We start from the raw sequence: 12,827 nt of genomic DNA on the forward strand, positions 1-12,827 counted from the left end.
CAGTACTTGGTGTCTTTTGGGTGAGATCAAAGGAACGCTCCCAGTGGGTTCGAATCCGTGACCTCCCGATCGCTAGGCGAACACCATATCCACTACGCCACAGCGATCTTTTAAATATTTTAATTGTTTACGACTATTGCAGAAAATAAAAAAGAATAAAGAACTTGCTTCAAAAATAAACCGTAACTGATGTGTGTAGCGGTTGTGCGTAATTTATGTTATGAATACAATTAATTGTAATCAAACGTCTTATTTGATGCTCCCGACCATTTAAAGTAACATTACAACTCAAAATCAAAAAACATTTCATACAATTGTTCGTAAAATAAACTTAACCAATTAAAAATCAGTGTTCTTTATGGCAATTGCCGAAATTTCAACGTCAGATGTGGACTGGTAAAATAGATGTTTGTTGATACCAAATGCTCGTTTTCATTATTGTTTTGCATATCTATTCATACGACACATGGACACTAAAATGGTGTTCGTGTGTCGTATGAATAGATATATTCGCGTGAATTAATTGTGGCCACAAATAAATAAACACGAGCATTTTGTATTTTCAAAAATCTATCATATCACATCTAGCGTTTTGGATATTGCTATAAGGAACACTGATTGTTAACACCGGGGATGAACAACTTTTGTCACGTGACCGCAAAAGTCAACGCCGGTTGCAGAAACAGATTGTAATCTTGTACATTAAGGTAAGTTTTGTTGTTTTTTCATATAATCAAAATTTCAGTTTTTAACAAGTGATAGCCTATGACACAGTATACTAAATAAACTTTTATTTGAAATGATTCCATTGCCTTTACTGTTTCCACTTTCCGAGAACACTTCGACACAAAATTCTGAAATGCATTGCAAACGCTGTTTGTTTATGTGGTGTTGATGATTTTCTTTCAACAATATTGGTTTAACGACTGAATTAGTATGATTTTACACTTCATTTTAATATATTTAATAAGATTCATGACAAAAATAGCGGTGCAAATTGAAAAATATCTTATTTTTTTGTTTTGTTTTGTTTTGCAAACGCAGGTTGGTATTTCTTGAGCAATAGGAAATGGCAAACGCAGGTTGCGAGAATATTCAAAGGATAATGAAACGCACACTGTACACATTTTTGAAAGTCTTCTAAAATATGATATGGTTACAAATACGAAAATATTAACTATTCAACACAATATATGACTACGGAACTTCAATTGAGGACATTTAAACAGAGCGGAAATATGCTTATCAACACATTAAGTACTGTTACAAGTATATTGAACCACAACGTGCGTTGCCTCCTTTAAGCGGACCTCGAATGACGCTAAACGCGCCAAAACTCACGAAAATCCCGTGCATTAGTAAACACGCATGTTTATTGAACTGTGACGAAAAGAATAGCAGATAGTGTGTCACATCCAATCACTTGCGTTTCATATCTCTTTTGGTGTAGTCTTTAAAACTTTATAAAAACATTTTAGAAATATATTTTAACAAAAAGTAATTCTTTCATTACAGAAACATGACGCTCGTGTGTGAAATCTGTGGAAAGACATTTAAATCGAAGTGGGGGTTAAAGCTTCATGATAAGCGCCACAGAGGGACTGGACGATTCGCCTGTTGTGGAAAAACATTTTACACAAAACAGGCGTTCAACAGACACAGGTTTGTATTTTTTTTGTTTTTTGTACAATGCTAGGTTCTGTCGGTTTAAAAATCAAGATACAATTCAACATAGGTCATTGCATTCTGAGCGAAAGTATGTTTTTATAACCTAGTTGCAAAGCACTATTTAAAATGTTTTGAATGGTGTTTTCGAAAAAAGCCGGCTTTAAAACACTTAACACATTATTACTAGTGTGGTGCATATTGGTGTGCTCATTATAGTATTTAGTTTTTAACGACCATAATTGTCCAGATAAATTTCAATGCAAATTGTCACTGAACAATTGGAATTTACACCGTATAAATCCAGAATGTACGCGTTCCGATACTTCACGTATGTAATTGGACCCTTAAACATATTATTTAATGCGTATTTTGGATTTTGAAATGCGTAAATACGCGTTAACGCGCCTTATCTGGAGCGCTTCTGACGACCATCATTTTGTTAAGTTCCACATTGTTATGGATAATATTCTGTGTGTATTTTTCTGTATTGAATAATAATTCAACAGTTCCATTTGTTTTTGTTATATAGATGCAGCATTCATGGTGTTGAAAAGCCGTTCCCCTGTGAACAATGCGGCAAAAAGTTTTCAACCAAAGATGACCTGAATCGTCACGTCCGGAGGGAGGTTGCTGCAAAGCAATTTACCTGCTCAATTTGCAATGCAACGCTCCGGGAGAAAATTGACCTTCAGGCCCACCTTGCCACCCACAATGGAGAGAAAAACTTTGCTTGTGATATGTGTGAAAAGAGGTACAGGCACCGCAGTAGTCTATCAAAGCACAGATCTGCAAAGCACCGGGCCTAGTCATCTGTTGCATGACGATGATAAGACCAAGAATTATTTTTAATTCTTACCAATGTGCCGTGGTTATTTTCTTAATTATTGAAAATACAGACTGTCATACAATAATATATAGTATTACGCGTGTTTTTGCGTCTTAAACATTGTGTTTCATATCGTTTATCTTGTGTTGTTTTGTTTGATATTCCTGTTTTTAATAAGATTATTGTTGTAATATTTATCATTCTAATTTAAAATGATTATGATAATGGTTGATCTCATACAAATTATTGTGTTCATTATTGCTCATCTGTGATTACTGTTGATCTCAGCCCATGAATTGTGATTTATATTGATTATCTGTGATTATTGTTGATCTTATCAAAATAATTGTAATTTATGTTGATTATCTTTGAATTTTTTATCTTAACCTATTAATAGTGATTTATATTATCTGTGATTATTGTTGATCTTATCAAAATCATTGTGATTTATGTTGATTATCTGTGATTATTGTTGATCTCAACCGATTAATTGTGATTTATATAACCAGTGATTATTGTTGATCTTATCAAAATCATTGTAATTTATGTTGATTATCTGTGATTATTGTTGATCTTTTCGAAATCATTGTAATTTATGTTGATTATCTGTGATTATTGTTGATCTTTTCGAAATCATTGTAATTTATGTTGATTATCTGTGATTATTGTTGATCTTTTCAAAATCATTGTAATTTATGTTGATTATCTGTGATTATTGTTGATCTCACCATATCCGCTGGAATATACATTTGAGCCGCGCTCTGTGAAAAGGGGGTTTAATGCATGTGCGTAAAGTGCAGTCCACATAGGCTAATCAGGGACGGCACTTTCCGCTTTTATGATATGTTTTGTTAAAAGAAAGTCTCTTCTGAGCAAAAATCGAGTTTATCGGAAAGGTTTGTCCCTAATTAGCCTGTACGGAATGCACAGGCTAATATGTGACGACACCTTACGCACATGCATTAAACCCCCTTTTCACAGAGCGAGACTCATTTGTAATCTGCGATTTTTGTTTATCTATTTCGAATCAATATGATTAAAATATATTTTTGGTGAGTTAGCTTTTTGTCTCATTGGAATCATTGTGCGAATTGTCAACAATTACATGTAAATCTGTAATTCCTTCTCAAGTTGCACATAGGCCAGTTTAATGTTTTGCGTATAAGCTATTATTGCGATACGGGATATTCTTTGCAGCAATAAAACAATTAATCTGCATATGTTTGGTTCGTTTTGTTGTTAAAGACACTGATCTTGTTTGCGTTCAACCGCTGGGTTTTTCAATGTTTTTCACAGTATAGTTAGACTTATCTCGGTGAAGTGTACTTTGTCATGGATGTAGTATGCCTTCAGCTTTATTTTAAGTATTATCTCCAACAATCATATTGTAAGATTGTCAGGATTCTCACGTTACACATAAAGACATTATATTGTATGACCAATATGAAGACACTAGTGATTTGCAAGGCGCCCATGTAAAGGTCAATAGTTATTATTATATTTAAAGTTTCGGATCAAAAGATAATGGTATACACCTAAAATGAAAACTATGTCTTGCAGAATAAGAGGAATCGATTGTTTTATTTGCTTCATGATACCTCTCTCCTTATAGGTCCACATTATTTATCATTATGCAACTAAAAGAAAGATACCTTTTTTTTAATTAACAAGATACAAGATACATGGCATTTTTTAGAAACTGTAATTTTAAAACTTGAAACAAATAACAGCAAACAAAATAAAGTTAGATCCAATATGTCTGTTGTTGTTTCAAATCCCCCAAAAAGGTTGAATATACCGGTAGGCCTCGTTAAATGAAGCATCCCACAGCGTCAATATAGGCAGCATATTATACGGCCCCAATATTGGTAGCTCCTCAATGCATAAACATAGAAAGAGCAACACAAAATCAAATTCAGTAGCATTACACGGAATCAATATAGGTAACGTTGGTTAACGAATATCAAAAATGACAGCTGTCTTTTAAAGAACTACAAACTGTCGTATGATATTATGATTTCCTTTTACGGGTCAATGTCAATTCCCATTTTTGATGTTAGAAGCATTTTGCTGTCATTTCGTCTTGCCCTCTCCCATCGGACACCCAACGTTCCCTTCTGGAGAGCGTTTCTGCTTGTTGACACGGTGTCAAATTTTCGTTTAGGTTCCTTCCGTTTTGGAATGTCAAATTCGTGGTCCCTGAAACATGATATTTGTAGAGATGATTCTCACAGTTCTTCTATAAATTGTTCCCTCAATCTTCACAGCTGAGCAAAACATATGCATACAATTGTGTTCATTCAAATTGCATTCTTTAACTACCAAATCTTAATATTAAGATAATATTTAATATTAAATATATTTGGACAACTAACAAAACAGCATGAGAAAAATAACATTCCGACAAATTATTTTTCAATTCTTTTGAGATCTTCATTTTACAATACTCCGCTCCGAATCGCGATTTATTTTATGATGATAATGGCGATGAAGATGGAGATGATGATGATGAAGATGTTGATGATGATTTGATTTGAACAGTACATATCGAGTATCGCTTCGTGTGTCGTGTGTCGCGGTCTGAAATTAGACCGCGTTACACGAAATTCGGATAATATGGGCGATATTTGAATAATAAAATATCGCGCGTCGCCGCGACTGTCGCGCAAAATATCGTGTATCGCTTCGTGTGTCGTGTGTCGCCCTTGATGAAAGAAGGGCAAGAATATAGATTCCGTAATCTTAACCAACCTGCGTTTGCCATAATCCAGCTTCAGCAAACTGCGTTTGCTCAACCAACCCGCGTTTGTAAATTTTTGAAATAGCAAGAACTGCCCAAATTAAATATAACAACAACAACTTATATCGCAAATACAATAAATCATCAAAAATTAAGCATCGTGTGCTCTCATTTTTCTAGAAATATGATTTATTCGTGAATGGAAAGTAAAAAAATATAAAATCAAACTGCGTTTGCATCGAAAATCTAAAGTTTGTGTCGAAGTGTTCTTAAAAACTGCAAAGCTTCGAAACAAGTGCAATGCGTCTTAATATGCGAAAAGGTATGAAGCATGTCATAAGCTTTGTATTGTCCAGAAATTTTAACATATTCTCTATAAAAAGATGAAAATTACCTGACGGAGCGGGATTCCTGATGTAATTCAACAACCTGCGTTGACTTTTGTGGTCACGTGACAAAAGTTGTTCATCCCCGGTGGTTAAGGTGTTTACTTTATTTTTCGAAATACTTAACGAAATTTTCGTTGATTTTGAGCGTTATAGAGACTTTAAAATGTGTTCACATTATTTTCTTAACGGCGACTATAGCTTAACAGTACCAATATTTAATATATTCAGATCCAATAGATATATAGTTTCTTTCATATTTACGAAATTCGCTATATACCTGCAACACATTTTTCTTTAGTCTTTGTGCATGACAGAATACAATCTAATAAACGACCAGTAGTTGGAAGCAAGATTTTCCATGGGTCACAGAATGTTTTTCAATATTTTTTTTCCTTTCTGTTTATTTTGGTTGTTATTTAAAATAATAATATATGACTTGAATGAAATGAACTGAGGACAAATACATAAATATTTAAAGAAATGTTGTGATTTGGTAGCTCCAAAGTAGTGTGGATTTTGATTTATAACATTTAGAAAGTATATAAAGAATTCGACACCAACCGCCTGCCGCAGTGCCAGACGAAATTCCTGGGGAAATGCCAGTACCAGTATATATATATATATATATATATATATATATATATATATATATATATATATATATATATATATATATATATATATATATATATATTATTCACTTGTTATTCTCGTCTGTTTATCATTACATTTTAATCAGTGACAATAATCAAAAGAAAAATCTCTCCAAAACACCTATTACACCAACACATCGGCATTTTGCACAGCACCTCGAACAACACTGACAAAGATCACACTCACATACAGAACAATTCTTTAAAACGCAACCTTCCCTAACGCATAACACACTTTCACCCATCTCTATAGTCAACAAAGTCTTTAATACAGACAGCCTTAAGCACTCAACACTCTTTAACGTCTCTCTCAGTCAACTGTCTCCCACTAACGAACGACCATACGGATAGACAACTGCAAGGGACGGGTTCTATATGTTTTTATTTTAATATGTATTTCAATATTGACACACATTATCAAAGCTTTACAATATGTACACTAGGAGACATACATCTATACACTTTTATTTTAATATTTATTTCATAATCACACACAGTATCAAGCTTTACAATTTGTACATAAGTAGACATACATCTATATACGTTTATGCTAATATTTATTTCATTCCGTTAATTAATTAAGTACTAAATTGTATAGCATGAAAAAATAAAATATTTATTAAGTATTCCATACTACAGCCTTATCTCTAGGCAACCCCTTTCAGTAATAGCTTTATCTACCCCTCGATAATCAGAACCCTCATCAGCTCTGAAATGGTCTATTGCCTTATCAAAGCCATTTGCACGTGTTAATCCTTTTGTCAATGCACCGCAGAGAACATAACAGGGCGGTAGACTTGCTAAGCATGTAAGAACACCCAACACTACATCCAGATTTTTTCCGGATTTTCAGTTCAATTAGTATACAGCGCAATAACTGTTTATACAATGCCGTATCTAAAAGCACGGACTCTGCCACTTATCCGATCGCAGCGAGAATACAGTAATAGGAATGTGTCACAATTCAAACTACACTGTTATGCGCAATACAATTTCAACTGCTACCACAAGACATCGTCAGATACTACAGTGAAAATAATTTGTGCAGTGTAACCTTTTCTTTCGCTTTGCTCAAATCGACACTTCACAACTTCCGCCATAAACGATTTGTTATCAAGTTTATGTTTTGAGCATTTCTCAACAAAATACACGCAAATTGATGTCGATTGCAACAGGTATTGTGGTTGTAACAATGTATTAGGTTGATTGAACTCGATTTTATAGACATACGTGAGACATAATTTTTTCACATTAAAAATGGGTTACAAGGAAGAACTCTGAGCTGTACGTATGTACTCATAAAAGCTCAGAGCATTCAAGAAGAACTAACTAAGACGCCAAATTGTCGTGTTTAATTTCTTTCTCTCATTTAAAACCTTAAATATGCCATGAACCATGAGCTATAGGCGTAACTGGTTACGCACGTAACACCTCCGACAAATAATGCACACGTTTTATGCATCAGGAAATCTGAATATACTTTATAGGCTATAACATGCCATGCCATGCACACATTGTTAAGCCTCTAGAAATTCATAAGACAGTATGCAGATGTTAGGATTTATTTTTAAAATGGAAATACGTGTATTTCTATTGGCTCTGAGTGCTTGCAGTATTAAACATGTATTTACAGAAATATGGACACGTGATGTACCTAACATAATTTGTTCATTTTTATATGACCGGTTAAAATTCCGTTAAATGCGATAATGACAACCACTGGTATATGTACATATAACTATTTCTGTACGCAACCGATTTAGGAATAAGGTAAACGACTGGGTTTTGCATAACTGAGTTGCACTATGTAATCTGTTTACATCTTTATTTGTATATAGCAATCTTTAAAGGGGCCTTTTTACGTTTTGGTAAATTGACAAAATTGAAAAAAGTTGTTTTACATTCGCAAATTTTCGTTTTAGTTATGATATTTGTGAGGAAACATTAATACTGAACATTTGCCATGCTCTTAAAAGCCATTATATGCATCTTTTGACGATTTAAAAACCTGAAAATTATAAAGCGTTGCACCGCGAAACTAATTAATAATTTGGAGAGTTCTGTTGTTGTCGTTATTTTTTGTGTAACTACGAGGATTGCTTATATAAAGTATAAAATACATCTGCTATGGTATCCGGAAGGATGGCCGAGTGGTCTAAATAGTAGACTTTTTACTCAACTCCAGGGGTCAGTGTTCGAGTCCTGCTGAGGGTTGCCTTTTTTTCTTTTTTTAATTTTATTTTTGATTGTTTACTGGAGCTTTTAAGATCCAATGTTTACATTTATCAATATAAAGCATTTAATGACAAACTCGAAAAAATGCCAATATCTGTGAAAAGGCCCCTTTAAGCTCCACTCCACCTCTAAATGGACATATTATAATTAAAAAAAACAATATTGCAAAATAAAACTAATCTAACTTTGAGTTCTTTAAAAAGCATTGCTTATACACTAGATTATACCCAGACACAGGATGAAAATCAAGGGTACAATAGAAGAAATTAGAAAACAAACTCGTGCCTAACAACAACATAGTTGTATAAATAAAAACGTTATGAACCCAAAGCTGTAAACACAGAGAGTCCTAAGAAAAATGCCATTTAAGATTAATAACCTCTCTTTTGCAGATCTGCAAGATGTATATTTTCAACATCATGTAGATTTCTTGTGATGGAATGGGTCGTACTTGACTCTTTTGTAGAGATTTTTGACAAGTATAACTAGAAATTGAATGAAAAATATCGACAATACTTTGTTATTTTTCTCTGAATAGAAAAAATATTTTTCTTATTTCATGTGATGAAAACGTTGTTTTTTAATTATTTTCCGCGATACCTTAAACTTGTTTCGATTGTCATTAAACGTAACGTAATGATGCTCCGAAAGATATGATACATGTCGCGCGCACTGATCTTCCTCGAATGATGCGTTAAATATGTTATGAATCACGAGCTAGAGCCATAACTGGATCCGCACGTAACATCGTCGACTGATACTGTATACTTTTCATGCATTAGGAAATATTGGTAAACCCTTTAACATGGGGAAGAGGACAACGAAAACGAGCGAGGCGTGTTATTGTAATGCGCATGGGGGGGGGGGGGTTAGAGGGTTAGGGTAAGGGGTAGGGTTAGGTTAGGGGTCGGGTTTGGGTTAGGATTAGCCTTAACTCTAACCTTAACCCTAACCCGACCCCTAACCTAACCCTTACCCTAACCATAACACATGGGTAGCACCCCTATACCATGCCTCGCTCGTTGTCGTTGTCCGCATCCCTTTAACATGCCACGCACACATTCTTGGCACACAGTCTGCTCTTATGAATTCATATAACAAGATGTCCTGTTTTATATGTAACAGTGATATATTTATATTGCCATTGAATTCTTGAGGTTTTTACAATTTTAAGTAATACTGACATGTATTGTACCTAACATTCATGTGCCCATATGGTATTACCAGTTCGTAAAATAATGACAATCAATGGTATTTGGACGGGTCACTATTTCCGCATGTATCCCACACGCGATGTTTTATCGACGAGTGGCGTAACCGACCGGGTTTCTTCCAAATAACTTGCAGCGTGGGAGCTGTACGTATACATGAAATAATAAATAAATAATCGTATTATATGAACATTTTTGCAAATTATTGGAAGACCACGATGTATTTATTACACAAAATATTATGTACTCAATGTCATCATCATCATCATCATCATCATCATCATCATCATCATCATCATCATCATCATCATCATCATTATCATCATCAGCAGCAGCATCACCATCATCATAAGCAGCAGCATCACCATCATCATCATCATCATCATCATCATCATCAACAACAACATCCTCATCATTCTTATCAGCAGCAGCAGCAGCGGCAGCATCATGATCATCATTATCATCATCATCATTAACATCAACACCATCATCATCATCATCATCTTTATCATCATCATCATCATCAACAACAACATCTTCATCATTCTTATCAGCAGCAGCAGCAGCGGTAGCATCATGATCATCATTATCATCATCATCATCAACATCATCATCATCATTATATTTGCCGTTAATGGGGAAATGCCGAACGACGACACATAGACCTGACTGGCGGAAGTAAAATATAAGCACTTGAAAAACCTAAGCTCGTGTCTAAAACCCTTATAGTCGTATAATTGACCTTTCGACAGCGAGAGTGAAGCCACGCCCACCGATTTCATAAAAATGGCTACGCGAATCGGCCGCATAAGTGAACCAAAAAGGCCTCATGGTATACCAGAAAGGCCATACAATAGTTTTTATTATCATTGAATAGTTATGCTAAATATAATTATCATATCTATTAAATAGTCATAACTTGTTTATTAGTCTACTTAAAAGCCGTTAATTTTATTATCAAAGTCGGCAAAATTATCGCAAATTATCGCATACAGTATGAATTGTCCGTTAGTCACAATATTTTTCCTTGAATAATAAATGTTTCAGTTTTTTTATTAAAAGCCGTTAATTTTGCAACCGATGGCAACATCGCAAATGTGGCACAGGTAAGTAAATTTATTATATAAGAAGACGAAGAACGTTTTTATTGAAATCCGATATAACACATATCTACAATGCGTTTGGTCAAAATGACCCATGCGCATTGTTATAATCGTATAACAAAGTCAAAGTCGTCAAAAAAGTAACATACACAATATATTATTATATATTATTATTTCCTCGAAAACTATCTTTTGCAATGTTTAAAATATAAGAAGTTGAAAGAATTTTCATGTACAAAAAAACTCGCTAATCAGACCGGGTTTTCAAAGGGTCATTCACAGTTTGCGGCATCTGTTTTGATAACGGATTAGTAGAAAGCCCACATATGGTGTAAAATGACACTTATTGGCCCCTATTGATAATTACTTGCGCATTTTAAAATAGTTTCTTAACTTACATTAAATTTGGAAGACTTAAACCGAAAGAAATAAAAAATGTTTTATTCTATGTGATATTATTAAAAATAATAACTGATTGTCTTTATTATTACGCATTTCATTAGCATTAAAAAAATCTAGCAAAGTTTATAATGTCTTATTTATTTGCCGACTGCATTAGAATGTCAAATTTATTTAACGTTGGCCACCTTTGAAAAATGGTTTTAAATGTTCCTTTCTAATTTGTCTATATAGAGGATAAACAAGTACAAAGTTATACTCTTTTTTATAACGTGTCCGTTGCAAAACTTACATTTTCTATTTTCGCGTAGTATCTTATTATAACGACTGTGTTTTGCTTTCGGGAGATCGCTTAATATGTTGAGATTAAGCTGTTCGTGTGGACGACCACAAAGACGAATCCAACGTTTGAATTTTTCAAGACTAGTACCCGGTTGAGGGAACGGAAAAAACGTACTTCCATCTTTTAACCGTTCTGGATACCTTCTGTCTGAATAACAAGTGCCATAACAGCACCTTTCAACCATTTTCTTTGTTTAAAACACAGAATAACGTATAAGCTTATGTGTCGGACAACGGCGAGTTTGACGGACAAAATGGCGGATAGTAACGGGCCTAATCTATGCTGTAATCTGATTGGTTAATAAGCCTGTCAATCAATCGGCTGTCGAAAGGTCAATTATAAATGGCTGTGAAAGTCATGATTTTCCGTGATGTTAATGTCATATAACATTAAAAACAAAACATTAATTACACACGGATAGTGATTAACAAGAACAGACAATCATGAAGTTATTTTGAAGTTGCATTATGAACATACCAATTACAATAGTTCTTCTTATTTCTTGCAATAAGCTCGGCATTATTTTGTTAGTATTGCAGACATTTAAGATCAACAATTTCAATGATGATTTTTTCGTAAATTGCTATATGTGTAAGTTAAAACATGTTTGTGTTTGATTATGTGTAATGTAACATTTATCTATCAAATGTCAAAAGAAAGTACCGGTATTCGCGTTGTTCACCATTTAATTCCTAAAAAAAAAACTCGCAAAATATGTAATACTACGAGTTTACAAATACAGCTCTTTTGTCGGTTAAGAACTCACGCTCTCATACTTATTATGCTGGATATTACATGTATGTCGAGACATATGAGGTCCGCAGAGGCTTCTCGGTTATGAGACCCTCAGCTTTCAATGAAATTTTGTTTACATGAATTCTCTTCTATGCGAATATCTGATCCAAGCGTAAAGCGTCGTCCCGCGTTAACCCATTCATGCCTAGTGTCCTGAAAAAAGGACATTGCAAACAGCGTAGACCCAGACGATACGCCGCATAATGCGGCGTCTCATCTGGGTCTGCGCTGTTTGCTTAAAGAAATTTCTGGAAGAAATATTCTATATTTAGAAATAAATATACTAGACATCCCTAATTTTGGAAATAAATTGATCCAACTTAGAAGGATGGGAGAGTCCACTGGGCATAAATGGGTTAGTCTGTGCGAAATGCACATAATAATCTGGTACGAAACATCATATCCAAGTTTTCTCGGAGCACTATTCACATGTGTATCAACGTTTTTTATTGTATGAATGCAGGT

At 34.2% G+C, this 12,827-nt stretch overlaps 2 long non-coding RNA genes and 1 pseudogene across 2 annotated transcripts; 1 reads left to right on the plus strand and 2 right to left on the minus strand.

Moving 5' to 3' along the window:
• Nucleotides 1-12,827, minus strand: part of LOC127840378 (N-acetylgalactosamine kinase-like) — a 117,121-nt pseudogene that overhangs the window by 84,961 nt on the left and 19,333 nt on the right.
• On the plus strand, nucleotides 615-3,712 carry LOC127842859 (uncharacterized). Its single transcript, XR_008031930.1, has 3 exons — nucleotides 615-707; nucleotides 1,516-1,662; nucleotides 2,198-3,712. It is a non-coding gene; the product is annotated as an uncharacterized LOC127842859 (long non-coding RNA).
• On the minus strand, nucleotides 4,139-5,712 carry LOC127842861 (uncharacterized). The gene is made up of 2 exons (XR_008031931.1): nucleotides 5,629-5,712; nucleotides 4,139-4,693 (listed from the first exon to the last, which is right to left on the minus strand). It is a non-coding gene; the product is annotated as an uncharacterized LOC127842861 (long non-coding RNA).

This window comes from Dreissena polymorpha, chromosome 8 (genome assembly GCF_020536995.1).
Source record: "Dreissena polymorpha isolate Duluth1 chromosome 8, UMN_Dpol_1.0, whole genome shotgun sequence".
In the NCBI taxonomy this organism is placed as follows: Eukaryota; Metazoa; Mollusca; class Bivalvia; order Myida; family Dreissenidae; genus Dreissena; species Dreissena polymorpha.